Here is a 20,916-nt window from a genome sequence, read left to right on the forward strand (position 1 = left end):
AATTTTATGAGGTCCCATTTGTCAATTCTCGATCTTACAGCACAAGCCATTGCTGTTCTATTCAGGAATTCCCCCCCACCCCGTGCCCATATCTTGGAGGCTTTTCCCCGTTTTCTCCTCTATAAGTTTTAGTGTCTCTGGTTTTATGTGGAGTTCCTTGATCCACTTAGACTTGACCTTAGTACAAGAAGATAAGAATGGATCAATTCGAATCCTTCTACATGATAACCTCCAGTTGTGCCAGAACCATTTGTTAAAAATGCTGTCTTTTTTTCCACTGGATGGTTTTAGCTCCCCTGTCAAAGATCAAGTGACCAGTAGGTGTGTGGGTTCATTTCTGGGTCTTCAATTCTATTCCATTGATCTACCTGTCTGTCGCTATATCAGTACCATGCAGTTTTTATCACAATTGCTCTGTAGTAAAGCTTTAGGTCAGGCATGGTGATTCCACCAGAGATTCTTTTATCCTTGAGAAGAGTTTTTGCTATCCTAGGTTTTTTGTTATTCTAGATGAATTTGCAAATTGCCCTTTCTAATTCATTGAAGAATTGAGTTGGAATTTTGATGGGGATTGCATTGAATCTGTAGATTGCTTTCGGCAAGATAGCCATTTTTACTATATTGATCCTGCCAATCCATGAGCATGGGAGATCTTTCCATCTTCTGAGATCTTCTTTGATTTCTTTCTTCAGAGACTTGAAGTTCTTATCATACAGATCTTTCACTTCCTTAGTTAGAGTCATACCAAGGTATTTTATATTATTTGTGACTATTGTGAAGGGTGTTGTTTCCCTAATTTCTTTCTTAGCCTGTTTATCCTTTGTGTAGAGAAAGACCATTGATTTGTTTGAGTTAATTTTATATCCAGCTACTTCACTGAAGCTGTTTATCAGGTTTAGGAGTTCTCTGGTGGAATTTTTAGGGTCACTTATATACACTATCATATCATCTGTAAATAGTGATCTTTTGACTTCTTTCTTTCCAATTTGTATCCCCTTGACCTCCTTTTGTTGTCTAATTGCTCTGGCTAGGACTTCAAGTACTATATTGAATAGTTAGGGAGAAAGTGGGTAGCCTTGTCTAGTCCCTGATTTTAGTGGGATTGCTTCCAGCTTCTCTCCATTTACTTTGATGTTGGCTACTGGTTTGCTGTAGATTGCTTTTATTATGTTTCGGTATGGACCTTGAATTCCTGATCTTTCCAAGACTTTTATCATGAATAGGTGTTGGATTTTTTCAAATGCTTTCTCAGCATCTAACAAAATGATCATGTGGTTTTTGTCTTTGAGTTTGTTTATATAGTGTATTACGTTGATGGATTTCCGTATATTAAACCATCCCTGCATCCCTGGATTGAAGCCTACTTGGTCATGATGGATGACTGTTTTGTTGTGTTCATGGATTCAGTTAGTGAGAATTTTATTGAGCATTTTTGCGTTGATATTCATAAGGGAAATTGGTCTGAAGTTCTCTATCTTTGTTGGGTTTTTATGTGGTTTAGGTATCAGAGTAATTGGGGCTTCATAGAATGAATTGAGTAGAGTACCTTCTGTTTCTATTTTGTGGAATAGTTTGAGAATAACTGGAATTAGGTCTTCTTTGAAGGTCTGATAGAACTGTGCACTAAAGCTATCTGGTCTTGGGATTTTTTTGGTTGGGAGACTATTGATGACTGCTTCTATTTCTTTAGGGGATATAGGACTGTATAAGTAATTAATCTGATTCTGATTTAACTTTGATACCTGGTATCTGTCTAGAAATTTGTCCATTTCATCCAGGTTTTCCAGTTTTGTTGAGTATAGCCTTTTGTAGAAGGATCTGATGGTGTTTTGGATTTCCTCAGGATCTGTTGTTAAGTCTCCCTTTTCATTTCTGATTTTATTAGTTAGGATGCTGTCCCTGTGCCCTCTAGTGAGTCTGGTTAAGGGTTTATCTATCTTGTTGATTTTCTCAAAGAACCAGCTCCTCGTTTGGTTGATTCTTTGAATAGTACTTTTTGTTTCCACTTGGTTGATTTCGCCCCTGAGTTTGATTATTTCCTGCCATCTACTCCTCTTGGGTGAATTTGCTTCCCTTTGTTCTAGAGCTTTTAGGTGTGCTGTCAAGCTGCTAGTGTATGCTCTCTCTAGTTTCTTTTTTGGAGGCACTCAGAGCTATGAATTTTCCTCTTAGGAATGCTTTCATTGTGTCCCATAAGTTTGTGTATGTTGTGGCTTCATTTTCATTAAACTCTAGAAAGTCTTTAATTTCTTCCTTGAATAAGTTATCATTGTGTAGAGTGTTGTTCAGCTTCCAGGTGAATGTTGGCTTTCTATTATTTATGTTGTTATTGAAGATCAGCCTTAGTCCATGGTGATCTGGTAGGATGCATGGGACAATTTCAATATTTTTGTAATCTGTTGAGGCCTGTTTTGTGACCAATTATTTGGTCAATTTTGGAGAAGATACCATGAGGTGCTGAGAAGAAGGTATATCCTTTTGTTTTAGGTAAAATGTTCTGTAGATATCTGTTAAATTCATTTGTTTCATGACTTCTGTTAGTTTCACTGTCTCTCTGTTTAGTTTCTGTTTCCAGGATCTGTCCATTGTTGAGAGTGGGGTGTTGAAGTCTCCCATTATTATTGTGTGAGGTGCAATGTGTGCTTTGGGCTTTACTAAAGTGTCTTTAATGAATGTGGCTGTCCTTGCATTTGGAACATAGATATTCAGAATTGAGAGTTCATCTTGGAAGATTTTACCTTTGATGAGTATGAAGTGCCCCTCCTTGTCTTTTTTCATAACTTTGGGTTGGAAGTCGATTTTATTCGATATTAGAATGGCTACTCCAGCTTCTTTCTTCAGACTGCTTGCTTGGAAAATTGTTTTATAGCCTTTCACTCTGAGGTAGTGTCTGTCTTTTTCCCTGAGATGGGTTTCCTGTAAGCAGCAAAATGTTGGGTCCTGTTTGTGTAGCCAATCTGTTAGTCTATGTCTTTTTATTGGGGAATTGAGTCCATTGATATTAAGAGATATTAAGGAAAAGTAATTGTTGCTTCCTGTTATTTTTTGTTGTTAGAGTTGGGATTCTGTTCTTGTGGCTGTCTTCTTTTAGGTTTGTTGAAGGATTACTTTCTTGCTTTTTCTAGGGCATAGTTTCTGTCCTTGTATTGGTGTTTTTCCGTTATTACCCTTTGAAGGGCTGCATTCGTGGAAAGATATTGTGTGAATTTGGTTTTGTCATGGAATAGTTTGGTTTCCCCATCTATGGTAATTGAGAGTTTGGCTGGATATAGTAGCCTGGGCTGGCATTTGTGTTCTCTTAGTGTCTGTATCACACTGTCCTGGATCTTCTGGCTTTCATACTCTCTGGTGAGAAGTCTGGAGTAATTCTAATAGGCCTGCCTTTATATGTTACTTGACCTTTTTCCCTTACTGCTTTTAATATTCTGTCTTTATTTAGTGCATTTGTTGTTCTGATTATTATGTGTCTGGAGGAATTTATTTTCTGGTCCAGTCTGTTTGGAGTTCTGTAGGCTTCTTGTATGTTCATGGGCATCTCTTTCTTTAGGTATGGGAAGTTTTCTTCTATAATTTTGTTGAAGATATTTACTGGCTCTTTAAGTTGAAAATCTTCATTCTCATCTACTCCTATTATCCGTAGGCTTGGTCTTCTCATTGGATCTTGGATTTCCTGGATGTTTTGAGTTAGGATTTTTTTGCATTTTGCATTTTCTTTGATTGTTGTGTCCATGTTCCCTATGGAATCTTCTGCACCTGAGATTCTCTCTTCCATCTCTTGTATTCTGTTGCTGATGCTCGCATCTATGGTTCCTGATTTCTTTCCTAGGGTTTCTATCTCCAGAGTTGTCTCCCTTTGGATTTTCTTTATTGTTTCTACTTCCATTGTTAGATCCTGGATGGTTTTGTTCAATTCCACCACCTGTTTGGTAGTGTTTTCCTGTAACTCCCCAAATGGATTTTTGTGTGTCCTCTTTAAATGCTTCTAGATGTTTACCTGTGTTTTCCTGTATTTCCTTCTTAAAGTCCTCCATCATCATCATGAGAAGTGACTTTAGATCCATGTCTTTTCTGGTGTGATTGTGTATTCAGGACTTGCTATGGTGGGAGAGTTTGATCTGATGATGCCAAGTAACCTTGGTTTCTGTTGCTTCTGATCTTACTCTTGCCTCCTGCCATCTGCTTATCTCAAGTGCTTGCTGCCCTCAATATATCTGATTGGAGCCTGTCCTTCCTGTAATCCCAGTTGATTCAGGACTCTTCAGAGTCCAGTTTTCTCTGTGATCCTTTGATTGTGGGCTCCTGTGAACCTGAGATTCTGGGTATGTCAGAGTTCTTGGCAGTCAAGCTCCTCTGAGACCCTGAAATACTGGTGTGACCCAGCTCCTGTTATCCTGGGATCCTGTTGTCCTAAGATCCTGGGTGTGTTACAGTGCCTGGAAGTGGTGTCTCCTTTGAGGACCGTGGAGCTGTCTGGTCTGTTTGAAACCAAGGTAAACCAGAACTGATCAAAAGGAATCTGAGCCTCTGGTCAGGAAGGGCTCAGGTGTCCTTGTTCCTGCTGTCACAAGCCCATCACAACTGGATTGGAACTGATGTTGTGTTCTGCTCACTAGTGATCCTAAGTTTGCGTGGAGAGTCCTCTAGGGACTGTGGGGTGTCTGCTGACTCAGAGCGCAAGGTGACCCGGTGCTGGCGCCCCCTTCCCCCCCTTTTTTAAAGGTTACAAACTGTTTAAGATTTGTTTTTATGTGTGTAGATGATTTACCTAAACACGTGTTTGTATACTACATATGTACCAGTAGCATGGATGCCAGAAGAGGACCTTAGATTCCCTGTTCCTGGAAGTACAGACTGGTGTGAATCATTATATGTGTGCTAGGAACTGAATCTGGGTCTTCTGGAGGAGCAGCCATTGAGTGGGGCTGAGTCATTTCTATAGCCCACTGCTAATTCATTATCTTTTCTTTCCAAGTTCTGGCATTGAAGACTGTAAGGACATACAGTACATTTATTTTATTTTATTTTATAGATTTATTTATTTATTGTGTAGACAGTGTTCTGCCTGCATATATCTCTCCACTCCAGGAGAAGGTATCAGACTTCATTATAGAATGTTGTGAGCCACCATGTAGTTGCTGGGAATTGAACTCGCAACCTCTGGGAGAACAGCCAGTGCTCTTAACATCTGAGCCATTTTCACATCTGATGTGTTTATAAAGATAAAGAGAGAGGGGATATGTTTTGGTGGATGTGTGGTGAGGTGGGGAAGGGGGTGCCTCTGTGGGCCCATGCTGAGGCATCCCTTCCCCCGTGAGGGACCAGCCATATAGTTATAGTATAGAACAGAGTTTATTCAGGGTATGGGGAGGGGAGTTGAGAGGGTAGTAGAGGCAGAGAAAGGGACAGAGAGAGAGAGAGAGAGAGAGAGAGAGAGAGAGAGAGAGAGAGAGGAGGCCTTCCATGAGCACATGGAGAAAGAGGGGGGAAGGAGCGAGGGGACAGAGCAGGAGCAGGAAGGGAAGAGCAAGAGCAAGAGAGAGTGCAGCACCTTTCAGGCATACCTGGCTGTTCCCTGGCAACTGTGAGGTGGAGCATATCCAGCTGCCCGGCTGTTGCCCGGCAACTGTGGGGTGGAGCTTAGACCAAAATGCTAACACCATCCTCATCAGGTATATCATCAAACAGGATTTCAACAGCTTAAACAGTGCCAATCTGTACATCTCAAATACACGTAGACATATTTTCCTCAGACACTGTCCTTGAACTACAAGCAGCAATGAACAATGGCCTGTTCCTGTATCTATACTTGGAATATTTTTTTGCCAATATTGAAAATAACTCATATTTAAAATTTTACCTCAGTGTCTTTACTTAAGAGTCAGTTTAGAAATAGGCTTGGCTGTATGGCTCTCTCTCTCTCTCCTTTTTGCTGTTGGGGTGTGTGTGTGCTGTGTGCTACATATGTTTGCAGGTGGGCTTACTCACGTAGGAATGCGTGTGGAAGCCCGAGGCTGTTGTCAAAGTGTCCCCCTCAGGTGGCTACCCACCTTCTCTTTTCAACAGGGTCTCTCAGCAAACCTGGAGCTCACTGTTTTGGCTAGACTGGCTGGCAGTGAGTCCTGGGATTGTCTGTGTCCGCCCTACCCTAGCGCTGGGGTTACTGATGCCTGCTGTCATGCCGGGCTCTGCTGTGGTCTGGGGCCCTGGTTCATGAGCAGCAGCACTGAGCCAGCTGTGAGCTACCTGCTACAACTTTAGTATCTTCCACAGCTGGTGGCTGGCTTCTTGATACTGAAATGTTCTTTCTATAGTGAAAACAAAACAAAACAAAACAAAACAGAGCTACAGTTACCTGATTTAGAACTTTGTTCTAACTTTGTGTCTAACTTGACACAGCCTAGGATTATCTGGGAGGAAAGCCTTGACTGAGAAATCTCCTAGACCAGATTGGCCTGTGGGCATGTCTGTGTGTCTTGGGTGTTTTGATTGTTAATGTTAATTGGTACAGGAGGACCTAGGCTACTGTGGTTGTGTTTGTAGTAGGCACACTAGTGCTGGTTGTGGGCAGGTGATCCTAGGTTGTAGAAGAAAGCTGGCTAAACACAAACCAGTGAGCAAACATTCCTTCATAGTTCCTGTCTTGAATTCCTGCCTGATTTCTCTCAAGGATGTCCTGAGATCTGGACGGCAAAGTAAGCGGAGTTAACCCTTTCCTCCCCAAGTTGTTTCTCTTCAGAGTATTTTACCACAGCAGCAAAAGGGAACTAGAACATAGGTCATCCCAAGAGAGCTCTCCCTTCTGCCCAGACACTGTTTCACTTTATAGCTCAGGCTGGCCTCCAACTCATGACAACCCTCCTGGCTTAGCCTCCCAAGTACAGTGGTCACAGGCTTGAGCCACTATGTGTGACTGGCTTTGATGAATATGTTTGCTTTCCCTCTTACAGAAGTCACAAAGTGTTATAAAATTAAATCACCAACCAACCCCCTTATAGCTTGTGTTTAGCAGGGCACACCTGTCCTGGTTATCTTAGTTAGGGTTTTACTGCTGTGATCAGACACCATGACCAAGGCAACTCTTATAAAGGACAACATTTAATTGCGGCTGGCTTACAGGTTCAGAGGCTCAATCCAATATCATCAAGGCAGGAGCACAACAGCATCCAGGAAGGCGTGGTGCAGGAGGAGCTGAGAGTTCTACATCTTCATCTGAAGGCTGCTAGAAGACTGACTCCCAATTAGTTAGGAGGAGGGTCTCATTGCCCACTCCCACAGTGACACACCTACTCCAACAAGGCCGTGCCCACTCCAACATTGTCACACCTCCTAATAGTGCCACTCCTTGGGCCAACTGTATTCAAATCACCACACACAGACTTTGCTTGGTGGTAACAGTTGAACCATTAATGAACAGTGCCTCCATTTCAGGAAATCTAAAATACCTACACCTTACCACTCTGAATGCTGCTCCCTAGTACTACTCCTGAAGGCTGAGCTGCTGAATGAGTCTGTGGTATCAGCTCTAAATGGGTACCTGATATGCTGAGTGGCCCTCAATTAGGCTTTCAGGCAAGTGCTCATGGTTCTGAACACTGCGTGTCCAGCCAGTCTCTCCAAGTGGAAATCTCTAGAACATCTGCAGAGGGACAGTTTCTTTTTGTCTTTTCTTCTCCCTTTAGCCCTTAGGACAGACTCGGGTAGTGGGTGTACAGATGACTCAGGGTATAGACTTTAACACTGAACACTTACTGCATGACCTTTTTCTTGGGAGAGGGGAAGGATCATCTGTTGTCCCTAGATAGAGCACCCGTGACAGACAGTCAGTCATACAGGTCTACCTAGGTAAGCTATGAGTTTATTGAGATTACTTCCAGGAAGATGGATGAGGAGTTACTTACAAAAGAGTGGGTGACCTCCCCCCAAAACAGCTGCATCACTAAAGAAGTCCCACCAGAGCACAGATGGTGATGTCATGAGAACTGCAAAGAGGAGCCTCTCCTTCAAGGACCCAGCTGTCCTCTGCTTGCTCTACCACACGATGCTGGGGCAGGATTGCACACATCTGGCAGGGGACAGGAGGAAGAGAGTAGTTGGGAATCTCAGGTGGGGGTCTACTGACCCTGCCCATTCTATCTTCCTATGAGAGCTCTTGAATAGGCTTCATCTCAAGAGTTTCAAGACTCGCATTCGCACTGACTGGACGATGGTCATGGCTATGCATGCTTGAAGGATAGCATTCCCCCCGAAGAAAGAGTGGGTTAATCAGCTGTATATATGTTTTCCTGAGCCCGAGTTACCCTTTTGGCCTAGAAGCTTTCCTTGGGCTAAAGAGTGTGCTTATGAGGGTTCAAATCAGGTCTGGTTTTTAGAAGGCTTAATGCAGTTGCATTAGTAGCTAAGGAGACAAGATACCAGGAGAAAAATCCATTCTCTCTCTCTCATACACATGCACACAAATGCACATACACATGCATACCCACATGCACACACACACATGTACACACACATGAGAGAGAGAGAGAGAGAGAGAGAGAGAGAGAACACATTTTGGAAAGCAGAACTGTGTATCTGAGAGGCCTGCAGGAGCATGCCCCACCCTGGCATACTAGGGAAGAGTATTTACACCTATCCCAGATGGTATTAGCTTGTGACAGAATCACTCTAGTGTAGTGTGTACTTTTATGCTACTGCCTTTCGCTCTGGGATCTGCAGCGCTACCAGCCCCCACCCAGCTTCCCTTGAATCCTTGGACAAAATACACACACACACACACACACACACACACACACACACACACACACACACGTTTGTTCCTTTACAACTTACCTTTTTGCCACAATTGCTGGACGCTGATATCTCCTGCATTATCTCCCTCTCTCCACCTGCCATAAACTTCAGTGTCTAGTCCCACCTAGCCCCTGTCAAACAGCCCTGGTCACTCGCCTAAAGTGGTGGTCATAGTCCCCAGCTCCCCCTGAGACTTCACATGGTTGCTATATTCTTTTTCATCCAAAGCATGGCAGAAAACTCCTCTCTCCTTTCTTGTGTTTGCCTTTTCCTCCTGGGACCCAGAATTCATTTTCCAATTGCCCCCCAACTTTCTTTACTGACAAATCAAGAACCAATTGGGGAATAGGACCTTAGCATCAGGACCACCCCCTTTACTGTAGTTTCTGCCTCTTCTTTGCACATCCTTCTCCTCAATGTCTTTTAGCACCCTCATCTCTTATACCAGTACCCTGGCTCTCTCTGAAACAAGGATATCTTGTCTTAGGGTCCTAAGCGTAGTTACAGCTGCAAAGACTTTCTCTGTAAAGTCACACTCAGAGGCTCCAAGGGGACATGAAGGTTTTTCCCCTTATGATTACTTTATTATTGTATACATGTGGATGTTTTGCCTGCACATATGGTTATGTACCACATGTAGTTACGTGCTTGAGGCCAGAAGAGGGCATCAGATCCCTTCAAACCAGAGTTACAGATGGTTGTCAGCTGCCACGTGGGTGCTGGGAACCAAACTCTGGAACAGCAGCTAGGTCTCTTAACTGCAGAGCCATCTCTCCAGCCTTGGACATGTGTTTTAAATAGTTTGTTTACTCCATTATGCCAAAGAAGGCAAATGGTGCCCAAACTTTAGGTATGTGGAGACTGACCTTCAGACAGTCAATTGGAGGGCTTCAGGTGTGTGGTGTAGACCTGCTTCCTGAGATGGCAATGCCAATCAGGACCATGAGCTATCGAGTCAGGGTGAGAAGGTACACTCGATGAAAATCTGGCTGGAGATTTGTAGTTACTCCCATAGAGAAGCATGGCCTTTATTGGCTGTGTGATCTTGGCCGTGAACTTTGGAGTCCTCATCTATACACTGAACATGGTAATGAAATCTACCTACTAGAGTTCTGTGGATTCACTAGGAAAGTGTGTCTGGGATGGTGGGTGTGGTTCTTGGGACATAGTAGATACACAATAGAGTATGGTTTTGAAAACTTAACGGCTGAGAGAAGATGTCAGCTCAGCATGTATAAAATGGTTGTGGGTGCCATTAGGGCAGCATATGCAGGGGCCAGGGCCCTGGGGTGAGTTGGCCAGATCCTGCAGTGATGGGCACCTGATGGTCTGCCTAGTTCAGCTGGGAATGTCTAAATTGGATTCAGGAATGTTCTAGTGAACATCTGCAAGCAGGGAGCTGGGAGCTGGGAAGTAGCCAGAGAGAGGTAAAATGTGAGAAAACAAGGAACGCTTAGCAACTTGTATTAGTTATTTTCCCATTGCTGTGGCAAAGGACCCAACAAAAGGCACACAAGGAAGGGTTTGTTCTGTGTTTTGAGATGGGATACAGTGTGTCAGGGTGGGGAAGTAATGGAGGCAGGAGGATGAGGCCATTGTTCACACCTCATTTACAGTCAGGAAACAGCTAGAGGAGGACTGGCTTTCTCCTTTCTATCCAGTCAGGGACCCAAGTCCTGGGATGACCACCCACATTCAGGGTGGGTCTTCCCACCTCAGCCCACTAGACAACCCTTTACAGTCATGGGGGCTTGTTCCTAGGTGAGTCTGGATCCTGCCAAGTTGGCATTCAATATTAACTCTCACCCTAACACCCCCAGGACCAAATGTGTGGGAGGCAGGGGCCCACTGTCCGCTCCTCAGTCCCAGTCCCAGTCTTCCTGGGGGTAATTTTGAAATCACAGCACAATTTGTTTGTCACTGTGTGTGTGTGTGTGTGTGTGTGTGTGTGTGTGTGTGTGTGTAGTGTGTGGTGTGTGGTGTGTGCATGTATGTGATGTGTGCATGTGTACATGTTTGTGAGGATGTGTGCATGTGTGTGTGCATGTGTGGGTATATGTGTGCCTGTGTGTATGTGTTGTGTGTCTGTATATTTGTGCATGTGTGTGCATATATATGTACATGTTTTTGAGTGTGTGTATATGAGTACATGTGTGAGTATATGTGTGCCTGTATATGTGTTGTGCATGTGCACATGTGTACATATTTATGAATGTGTGCATGTGTGCACGTACATGTGTATGTGTGCCTTTGTATGTGTGTGTGATATGTGTCTTTTAATCTAGGCCCTGAGAAAGCAACTCAGAGCAGGCTAGGGAGGTACAAGAATGATAGTGTCCTTATTACTGTGGGTTCCTTGGCAGATCATGGAACCCTCTGTGTTGCAGATGGCACCGACCTTGCATAATAAGCAACCGGTGGTTGAGGCCCATCTGCTGTGACTGTGTGTTCTCTTGGCATCTGTTTAACTCTCACCAGATGGCTGTGGAGGGCTTTGCCATGTCACCACCTTCAGTAAGTGGTGACAGCACACTGAGCTGCACGCACGGTTCTCACCTAGTCTACGTGAGGCCCGTGTGAAGCTGCACATGCACCACATGCTGCGACAGGAGGACCCACACCTGGCTGGCTTCTATTGTGCAAATAATGCACATGGTCTGCAGCCCAGGGGTGTGGCTCACTGTGCCCAATCCTAGTGCATGTTGGTCATCTTTCACAAAGCCCTCATGTGGCATTTAGCACGGCTGGCTCATTTCAGCTCTCTGTATCCATCAACCTCTGTCTTCACCTCTTTCCCTTTCTGCCTCCCCATCCTCTCTTTCCACCCCCTTCCTTCCTCTCCTCTTTCTCTGTCCTCTCATTTTACTCTTCTTCATTTCCCTCCTCCTTTGCTTCCTCTTTCCTTCCTTCCTCCCTGTCTCCCTCCCTCTTCCTTCCTTCTTTCCTTCTTCCTTCTTTTTTTCCTCCTTCCTTCCTCCTTCCCTCCCTCCCTCCCTTCCTTCGTTCTTTCCTCCCTCCTCCCTCCCTCTTCCTACTTTCTTTCCTTCCTCCTCCCTCCCTCCTTCTTCCTCCCTGTCTCCCTCCCTCCCTCTTCCTTCCTTCCTCCTTTCCTCCTCCTTCTTTACTCCTCCCTCCCTCCCTCCCTCCCTCCCTCCCTCCCTCCCTCCCTCCCTCTATCTCTCCCTTTTCCTTCCTTCCTCCCTTCCTTCCTTCCTTCCTTCCTTCCTTCCTTCCTTCCTTCCTTCCTCCTCCACCTCTCTCCTCGTGTCTCCTTTTCTCTCAACCACACTTGTAAAGCAGGTTCAGACAACACACCAGCCACCCTTTTGGGCTCTGGGCAGGTTTTCAGTGCTGCTCAATGCAAGGATCTCTATTGTTTTATTCTTTAATTTCCTTCCCAATGGCCATTGCACCAAGCTTTCTGAGTCCTGCCTTTGGGCAGGAAGTATTGATGCTTCCTGGGCACACAACCTCTTTGATTTCCTTTAGCATGTTGAGATCTTACCACAATTCCCATCAGCCTGAGGAGCTTGCCGAGCCCCACAGGGTCCACAGCCATGCCCAGGTGGTTCACAGCAGGGAGAGCCTTGACCCTTCTGTGTACTGTGGCCCCTACTCACTATCATTTCCCAACCACGACTTCATGTGCGTTCTGTCACTTGTCCTTACAAAGTGACAGGCACAAAATTGTTCCTGGGTCTTGCTTTATGGGCTGAGGATGCAGCTCAGATGACACACTGTTTGCTGAGCATGTAAGAAGTCCTGGGTTCGATCCCCTGTACTGCAGAGGCCAGCTGTGGTGGCTGGTAACCCCAACACTCAGGAAGTGGATGCGAAAGGAGGAAGAAGTTCAAGGTAATCCTTGGCAACTGTGGATGGTTTTAACAACTTGTAGCTACAATTTACAATCCGTTGGGAAGAATCTGAAGGATTGTCTATATATAAACGCTTACCCATGGGCATGTCTGGGGGTGTGGGGAGTTGTCTCAATTATGGCAATTTATGTGTAAGGTATAGTTTAAAATTGGGCAGCCCTGTTTCCTCAGTTTGGGTCCTGGACTGTAAGAAATAGGTGAGTGACTGCAAGCATGCATGAACTCATCTTCTGTCTGCTGTGGGCCATGGGTGTGACAGCTGCTTCAAGCTCCCGACTTTTCTGCAGTGATAAATTGTAACCTGGATTTGTCAGTGGAATAAACTCTCTCATGGCAGCTATTGCTGGAGGTCCTCCATCAGAGCAACAGGAAGGAAACTATAATAGGTCAGCCTGGATACCTTGTTTTAAAAGCAAAGCAGAACAAAACATGTTTTCTTTCATTAAGTGGCATGTCTAAGATTTGTCTGTGTTAATGTGACTTCTAACCTCCCTCCCTCCCCAGTTACTACTTCTGATTCTCCTGGAGAAAAGTATGTCACTGTCTTAGGGGTTCTATGGCGTGAAGAGACACCATGACCACAGCTTTTATAAATGAAAGCATTTGATTGGGCCTGGCTTACATTTCAGAGGTTTGGTTCATTATTGTCATGGTGGGAAGCATGGTGGCATGCAGGCAGATAGGGTGCTAGAAGGGTAGCTGAGAGTTCTACCTTTGGATTCACAAGCAATCAGGAGGTGACAATGGACCATGAGGCCTGGCTTGAGCACTTGAGATCTTAAAACCCACCCCCAGTAACACACCTACTCCAACAAGGCCACATCTTGTGATAGTGCCACTCCCTGTGAGCCTATGGGGGCCATTTTTCATTCAGACATAGCACTTGTCCTCTCTCTTAGTGGTGGATGCAGGTCACTAGAGCTTGGAGCTTCCATTGGACAAATAAGAGTACTGTGAGCATTTCTCTGTGTCATCACAGATGCTGTGCAAATATACCTCCATCTCTGGTGTAGGGTCAGATTCTTCTGGGCTCTCCATGGCTGAGTTGGGCCAGGCTACTGGCTAAGCCTTGCCAAGAGTAGGCACAGTCCCATATCTCCATATCCCTGACAGCTTGTCCCAGCTTGCTGGCTGCCACTAGGCTTCTAGGTGTGAAGTACTTCTCCCTGGACTTAATTTGTATGACTCTGGTTGCTAATGTTTCTCTGTATTGCTTCCCAAGCCTGCTGTTGACCACAGTGCACTCCTTTGCAAGCTGTGGGTATGGGCGGAAGTTGCAGTTCTCTCTCTGGTCCTATGGATTTATGCCTTTGTTTGTTTGTTTGTTTGTTTTGAGTTAGGGTTTTTCTGTGTAGTTCTGGCTGTCTTTTACTGAATTTGTAGACCTGGCTGGCTTCAAACTCACTGCCTGCCACTGCATCCCAAGTGCTGAGATTAAAGGCTTTACCACCACACCTGGTCTTCTTTACATTTTTAAAAATGGAGTTTTGTCTTATTTAATCCTTTGTCAGAAAAGAAAATTACTTCCCTTTTTCTTTTCCCACAATATCAAACTGTGTAGCATCCTTGACCTGTTTGATTATTTCTGTTTTTTCCAATATGTGCTTATGCCAACAAATAACCGTGCCCCTTTTATTTGTTTTGATTTTATAGACAAAGTAATGTTCTTGTTGTCCATCAATATAATTGCATATGAGAAGGCCATTTACCTCTCATTAAAAAACTCTTTATAGACCTTGGGTTATGAAGACTTTTTGTGTGTCTCATTTAAAAGTTTTTAAACTTTTGCTTCTACAGTCATTCTGTAATCCTCCTTGCAGTGAATTCTATATGATGTGAGGTAAGGCTCATGTGAAGGGATATGAAAATTATGATTATATTCACATTCAACAACAGAGAATCAGAATACATAAAGTCTGGGCTACAACAATGTTCCATAGATGCTTACCTTTTATAAGCTGTAAAGTTATAGGCAATGCAAGCTTTAAAGCAGCTATAATTGTTGAAGAGATTAACATCGTTAAAGGGAAAATACTTGTTTTTACACTAGGACAGCATCTTGTAAAAATGCAAGTTGACTTGTAAGGAAAATCCAAACTGACAATGCTATTGGGCAGGTTTTCTACCAACCAACTAAACAACCAATGAACCAATTAATCAATGAACCAGCCAACCCACCCACCCACCCACCCACCCACCAGCCAACCATCAACCAACCAACCAACCAACCAATGAACCAACGAACCAATGAATCAACTAACCCACCAACCAATCAACTCACCAACCAGCAAAACAACTAACCCACCAATCAAGCCATCAACCGACCAACCCACCTACCTACCCATTCACCCACCCACCTACCCACCAACTAACCAACCAACCCACCAACCAATCAAGCAATAAACCAAGCAACCTACCCACCAACAAACCCACCCACCCACCAACCAACCAACCCACCAACCCACCAACCCACCAACCCACCCACCCACCCACCAACCAACCAACCAATGAACCAACCAACCAATGAAACAACTAACCCACCAACTAACAAACCCATCCACCCACTCACCCACTCACCCACCAACCAACCAATCAATCAACCATCCAAAGCAAACAAACACCATGTAGGAAAGTGTTTCCCCAAGATCAGCACACAGTAACTGAATGGTGGTCCACGGAGATCGCACTTCTTACCAAGTTGGCAGCAGAACTTGGCAACATTAAGCATATAACAGTGGTTTTTTTTTTTTTAAACATAGAAGAGGTAAGATTGAGGGTACCATGAAGCCTTGCTTCACATTTTCAAGAGCCATCAAGGTCTGGCAATGTGTGGTAAGGTCACAATTTCCTGCATAGGGGCTCCAAGAGATCATGTTGTAAAGCTGTAAGAATGAAGTCTACGTTGCAATGGAGACACCAAGTTGTTGGAGATGCTGGGATCATTGGCTGTCCACTGAGGAAGAGAGAGGCTGTGAATGTGACAGGTTGCAGGCCTGAACAGATGGGGCTATGCAAGCCTTTTGGGGCCCAGACAATTCTGTCACAAGCCCCAGAAGCTGGACATGGGACTGCTTCATCCCTGCTTTAGTCTCATCATTCTTTACTGTGCCCTATTCTCCCTCTTGAAATGTGAATGTGTACTTTGTATCACCATATGTTTCAACTATGTAACTTGGTTTGATTTTATAGGGTATACTGGCTAGGTTTGTGTCAACTTGACACAGGCTGCAGTTATCACAGAGAAAAGAGCTTCAGTTGGGGAAATGCCTCCATGAGATCCAGCTGTATGGCATTTTCTCAATTAGTGATCAAGGGGGGAGGTCTCCTTGTGGGTGGTGCCATCTCTGGGCTGGTAGTCTTGGGTTCTATAAGAGAGCAGACTGAACAAGCCAGGGGAAGCAAGCCAGTAAGGAACATCCCAGAATGGCCTCTGAATCAGCTCCTGCTTCCTGACCTAGTTGAGTTCCAGTCCTGATTTCCTTGTTGATGAACAGCAGTATGGAAGTAAGCCGAATAAACCCTTTCCTCCCCAACTTGCTTCTTGGTCATGATGTTTTGTCCAGGAATAGAAACCCTGACTAAGACATAGGGGTTCATAGTTAAGAGCGTCAAGTCTCAGAGGAGACCTAGAATTCAGACTTTTGAACAGTGCTAAGAATATTAAGGACCACAGAGATTTCTGAAGTTGGATTGACTTCATTTTGAATTATCAGAAGGGACAAGGGTTAGAAGGTTATAGCTTAAAAGTGGTATGTCAGGGTGTCAGGTTGACAAGGAGTTGACCTGTGATGGTTTATGTTAATATTCACTTTGTTGATTGGAGAAAAATGTGCATACATTTTTTGCGACCTACTTTAATAATTGTTCAACCTTTTCTCTTACCCATCACCCACCAGAGGTAGTAGAAGAGAAAAGCTATTAGGATATGGGGGAAGTAGACCTGTTTAGCAATAGTTCTTTGGGGGTGAGCTCAATTTTCTTTGGCAGCAGTTCAGTTTTGTAGCAAACACCAAATATGAATCAGCAGCTACAGTCCAGTCCTGGAGAAACTGCAAAGCTTGCCAACTGGCCTGAGGTGAAATATAGGAACTTCATGAGAAGTTCTTTGGCAAGTTTCTCTCAATGGCAGTGTTACCACAAGCAGGACTCAACAACACCATGTAAGGCGAACCAATACATGTATGTCCTTAGAAAAGAATAGTGAGGTGGAGCAAACCAAACCAACACTCTTCTCACTGTCTGTGGGGTCATATTTATACTCCTTCATCATGTATCCTTTCACGTGTGTGCCCCAGAAAAATATCGTTTGACACAACTGACTTTCCAAAGCAACTAGATGTTTCTACTTCAGAGAAATCTCTAGAAATGTTGTGAAGGATTTTCTAGATTATGTTCATTGAAGTGGGAAGATACACCCTAATGATGAGTGGTACTGTTCCATGGAGGGTTCTGGACTGCATAGAGAGGAGCCAGCTGATTTCATGTGTATTGTGACCAGACAGTTTCCTGCTTTTGTCACCATGGCTTCTACCATGGTACATTGTATTCTTTGAATTAAACCAAAGCACACCCCTCATCCTTTAAAGTTCTTTGTGCCAGATATTTGGTCATAGCAAGAATAAAAGTGATAAATCACAGCAAATCTATCTGTCTATTAATCATTTATATCTATCATCTATCTATCTATCTATCTATCTATCTATCTATCATTTATCTATCTACTATCTATCTAATATCAATCAATCAATCAATCTATCTATCCTCTATCTATCTATCTATCTATCTATCTATCTATCTATCTATCTATCTATCATTTATCTATCTACTATCTATCTATCTATCTATCTATCTATCTATCTATCTATCATCTTGTAGAATGGGTACAGAAGGGTCCTAATGCCATGAAGGAATCTCACTGAAGGCTGATAGAGATGCAAAAATGATTTCTGTAGGTGTTAGATAACTGACTCTCTTAGTTACAGGCTGTATCCTGTGGATAATGCTGGATAGTTTGTGTTGTTTGTGTGCCCAATAATGTACAGAGTCAGCCTACCTCTGTGTTTGCACTCAAAATGAAATCTTATAGCATAAGGCACAGCCTGAAAAAAAGGTGTTTGTTACAATCTAGAGTATTTTCAGGCAGTCCAGAGTCTGATGTCATCAAGAACTATTTAGACTATGTCAGGATTCAATGTAAGTATGATGACAGGAAAGGCATGCACATGTGGTTGTGTGTATAATGCATGTCTGCATATTGAGACAGGCTCTTTGATTTGCATATGGATAAAAACAGGGGGATATGCATCCTTTTTAAAGTGAATCTCTGCATGGCAGCTAAGCTTCCATCTTGTGTCCTTTAGGGAGGGTGGCTTTTACAGTGGCATCCTGAGCCATAATTTGTTTTCACCTTGGGCAGGTACTCAAAGAGCTGAGTAGCTGATTTAAAAACAACAATAATAATCCCTTTGGTTTATAATATATAGGCTGTGGGACAATGCTAACCAGAGCTTCTGCTCTCCCTGTACACATTCTGTCTTAGTTACTTTTCTATTGCGATGAAAAGACACCATGACCAAGACAACTTATAAAAAAGTTTATTGGCTTATAGTTTCAGAGAGTGACTCCATTATCATCATGGTGGGGACCATGAGAGCAGGCAGGCAGGCAGGCAGGCAGGCAGACAGGCAGGTACAGGCAGACAGGCAGGCAGGCAGGCAGGTACAGGCAGACAGGCAGGCAGGCAGGCAGGTACAGGCAGACAGGCAGGCAGGCAGGCAGGTACAGGCAGACAGGCAGGCAGCAGGCAGGCAGGCAGGCAGGCAGGCAGGAATGGTGCTGAAGCAGTAGCTGAGAGCTTATGTCTGATCCACAAGTTGGAGGGAGGGGGGAAGGATTAGGCCTGGGCATGGGCTTTTGAGACTTTAGCTCCTATGCCCAGTGACACACCTTCTCCCACAAGGCCACACCTCCTGATCTTAAACAGTCCTATCAACTGGGAACCAGGTATTCAAACATATGAGCATGGGGGGCCATTCTCACTCAACTGGGAACCACACATTCAAACAGATGAGCCTGGGGGCTATTCCCATTCAACTGGGAGTCACATATTCGAACATATGACCCCATGGCAGCCATTCCCATTCAAATCACCACACTTTCCTTTAGGTTTTCAGATTAAAGACAGCAGCAAAGATCTTGTCATTTAGGTCCCCACGAGCTTTTCTCTGTGGCTTGTCTCCTGCTGGGGTCTGGGATGTCTGTGGAGTATACCACAATCAGTATATGTGCTTCTGGTGTTTCTGGCACAAGTATGGAGAAAACTACACGATTCTTTGATTTTTATCCCCAGATATCCCTTTACATCCCGATGACAGTGGAAGTAGCGTCCATTGTTACTGTTTTATGTGTATAAGGCCTTTGCCTTCACATATGCCTGTGCACCATATGCATGGCTGGTGCCCACAGAGGCCAGAAGAGGATGTCAGATCCCCCATGGGAGTTACAGATGGTTATGAGCTGCTCAGTGGGTGGTGGGAATTGAACACAGGTCCTTTGGAAGAGCAGAATGTGCTCTTAACTGCTGAGCCTTCTCTCCAGTCCTGACGTCATACTTTGGAGATTCCTATTTTAGTAATCTTGGATCTGATCCCATCAATGCCCAGAAACTTTCCTAATTATTTAATTGGCATTCCTTCAGTGCTTTTTTTTTTTTTTTTTTTTTTCCCGTGCTTACTGAATTTTTCTGGCTAAAAGATTTTTTTTTTTTAAACAAAAGATCCTAACGTTTCAAAGGTCTGACTATAGACTCTTGAAAGGGACAAAAACTTACAAGGATAGAAATGAACAAATGAAAAATCAAAAAGCTGCAAATTATACATGTAGATAGGGCATCAAAGAAGACAGAGATCCACACAGGGAGACTGCTGGAATTGAACTTAGGACAGCCTGTGTGTGTGTGTGTGTGATGTTTATGTGTGTATGTGTAATGTGTGTGTGATGTATGTGTGTATATATGTGTTGTGTGTGTGATGTGTATATGGGGTGTGTGTGTGTATGTATAATGTATATGTGTGTATTATGTGTGTGATGTGTGTGTATATGTGTATGATGTTTATGTGTATGATGTATGTGTGTATATATGTGTTGTGTGTGTGATGTGTATATGGTGTATGTGTGTGTGTTTGGGTGCGTGCACGTTTACCTCTCTCTCTGTTTAAATGGGATAAGGCAGAGGAAGGGCCAAGCTTTTCAAGAGAGCAAGGAGAAGGGGGATAAAAAGTTAAAGTTTCCTTAGAGGATATATTATTAACCAGTAGAAGAAGGAAAAAGGCAAAGAATAGTCCTCATGCGGTTGTCTGCTCAAGACGATCTTCCGGTTCATGAGGGCAGAGCAAAGGCAGGCAGCCTGAATCTCTTCAGAACAGGAGGAGTTCTAAGGAGCACTGAGCCAGGCGTGGACAGACTCTGAACTCTAGGTGAGTTATGTACCGCGCTGTTTTTGAGGGTCCACAGAGACTCCAGAGACTCAGTGTGAGTTCTCCTCTTTGGAAAGGGAGAAGCAGAGGTAGTCTAGATGGATAACTCAGGCCCTGGAAGTTTCACTGAATGGCTTGTGAAACAGATGGCTGCATCAGCCAGAGAAACATGGAATGTGTTATGTAGCTTTGGTTTCTTATGAGCAAAATCTTGACAACAGCTTTACTTCTCTCCTTGCTTTAACAAACAATTCCAGGGATAATTTGTCTTCAATTTGTTAAGATACTTGGGTATTTCTTAGAACTACTCTCCAGGTGGCTGAAAGGCATGATGTCATATGTTGACAGTAGTGGGATTTCCAGCAGAATCTGAGATAACAAATTCCAAAACTGAACTCTACATGGGAGAATGGCCTACAGATTGGCAAAAAGGCTCTGTCTGATCTGTAACAGAGAAAATGTATATTTTTGAGGATCAGAGTTTTATGTGGGGTTAGAGTCCAGAATGTAAATTCTTTTTTTTTTTTTTTTTTGGTTTCTCAAGTCAGGGTTTCTCTGTGTAGCCCTGGCTGTCCTGGAACTCATTTTGTAGACCAGACTGGCCTCAAACTCAGAAATCCGCCTGCCTCTGCCCTCCCAAGTGCTGGGATTAAAGGCGTGCGCCACCACACCCAGCTCAGAATGTAAACTCTTAACAAATAAATGACTCTGTTTGAATGTTGGGTTTAGGTGGAAGCCAAGAAAACTCATTTTAGATATGGAAGCTTAAAAATGAAAGC

General features: G+C 43.8%; 1 protein-coding gene across 2 annotated transcripts in view; it reads left to right on the forward strand.

Annotated features, from left to right (window-relative positions):
• Nucleotides 1-20,916, forward strand: part of B3galt5 (UDP-Gal:betaGlcNAc beta 1,3-galactosyltransferase, polypeptide 5) — an 84,059-nt gene that overhangs the window by 2,782 nt on the left and 60,361 nt on the right. Inside the window, exon 1 of one of the 2 annotated variants that reach the window (XM_006523117.1) lies at nt 20,026-20,137. The exons of the other annotated variant lie outside the window; for it this stretch is intronic. The gene's annotated coding sequence lies outside the window, so the exon portion shown is untranslated. Of the gene's footprint in view, nt 1-20,025; nt 20,138-20,916 lie in introns of those variants that run through there. 2 annotated transcript variants of the gene reach the window in all.

This window comes from Mus musculus, chromosome 16 (assembly GCF_000001635.26).
Source record: "Mus musculus strain C57BL/6J chromosome 16, GRCm38.p6 C57BL/6J".
Taxonomy (NCBI): domain Eukaryota; kingdom Metazoa; phylum Chordata; class Mammalia; order Rodentia; family Muridae; genus Mus; species Mus musculus.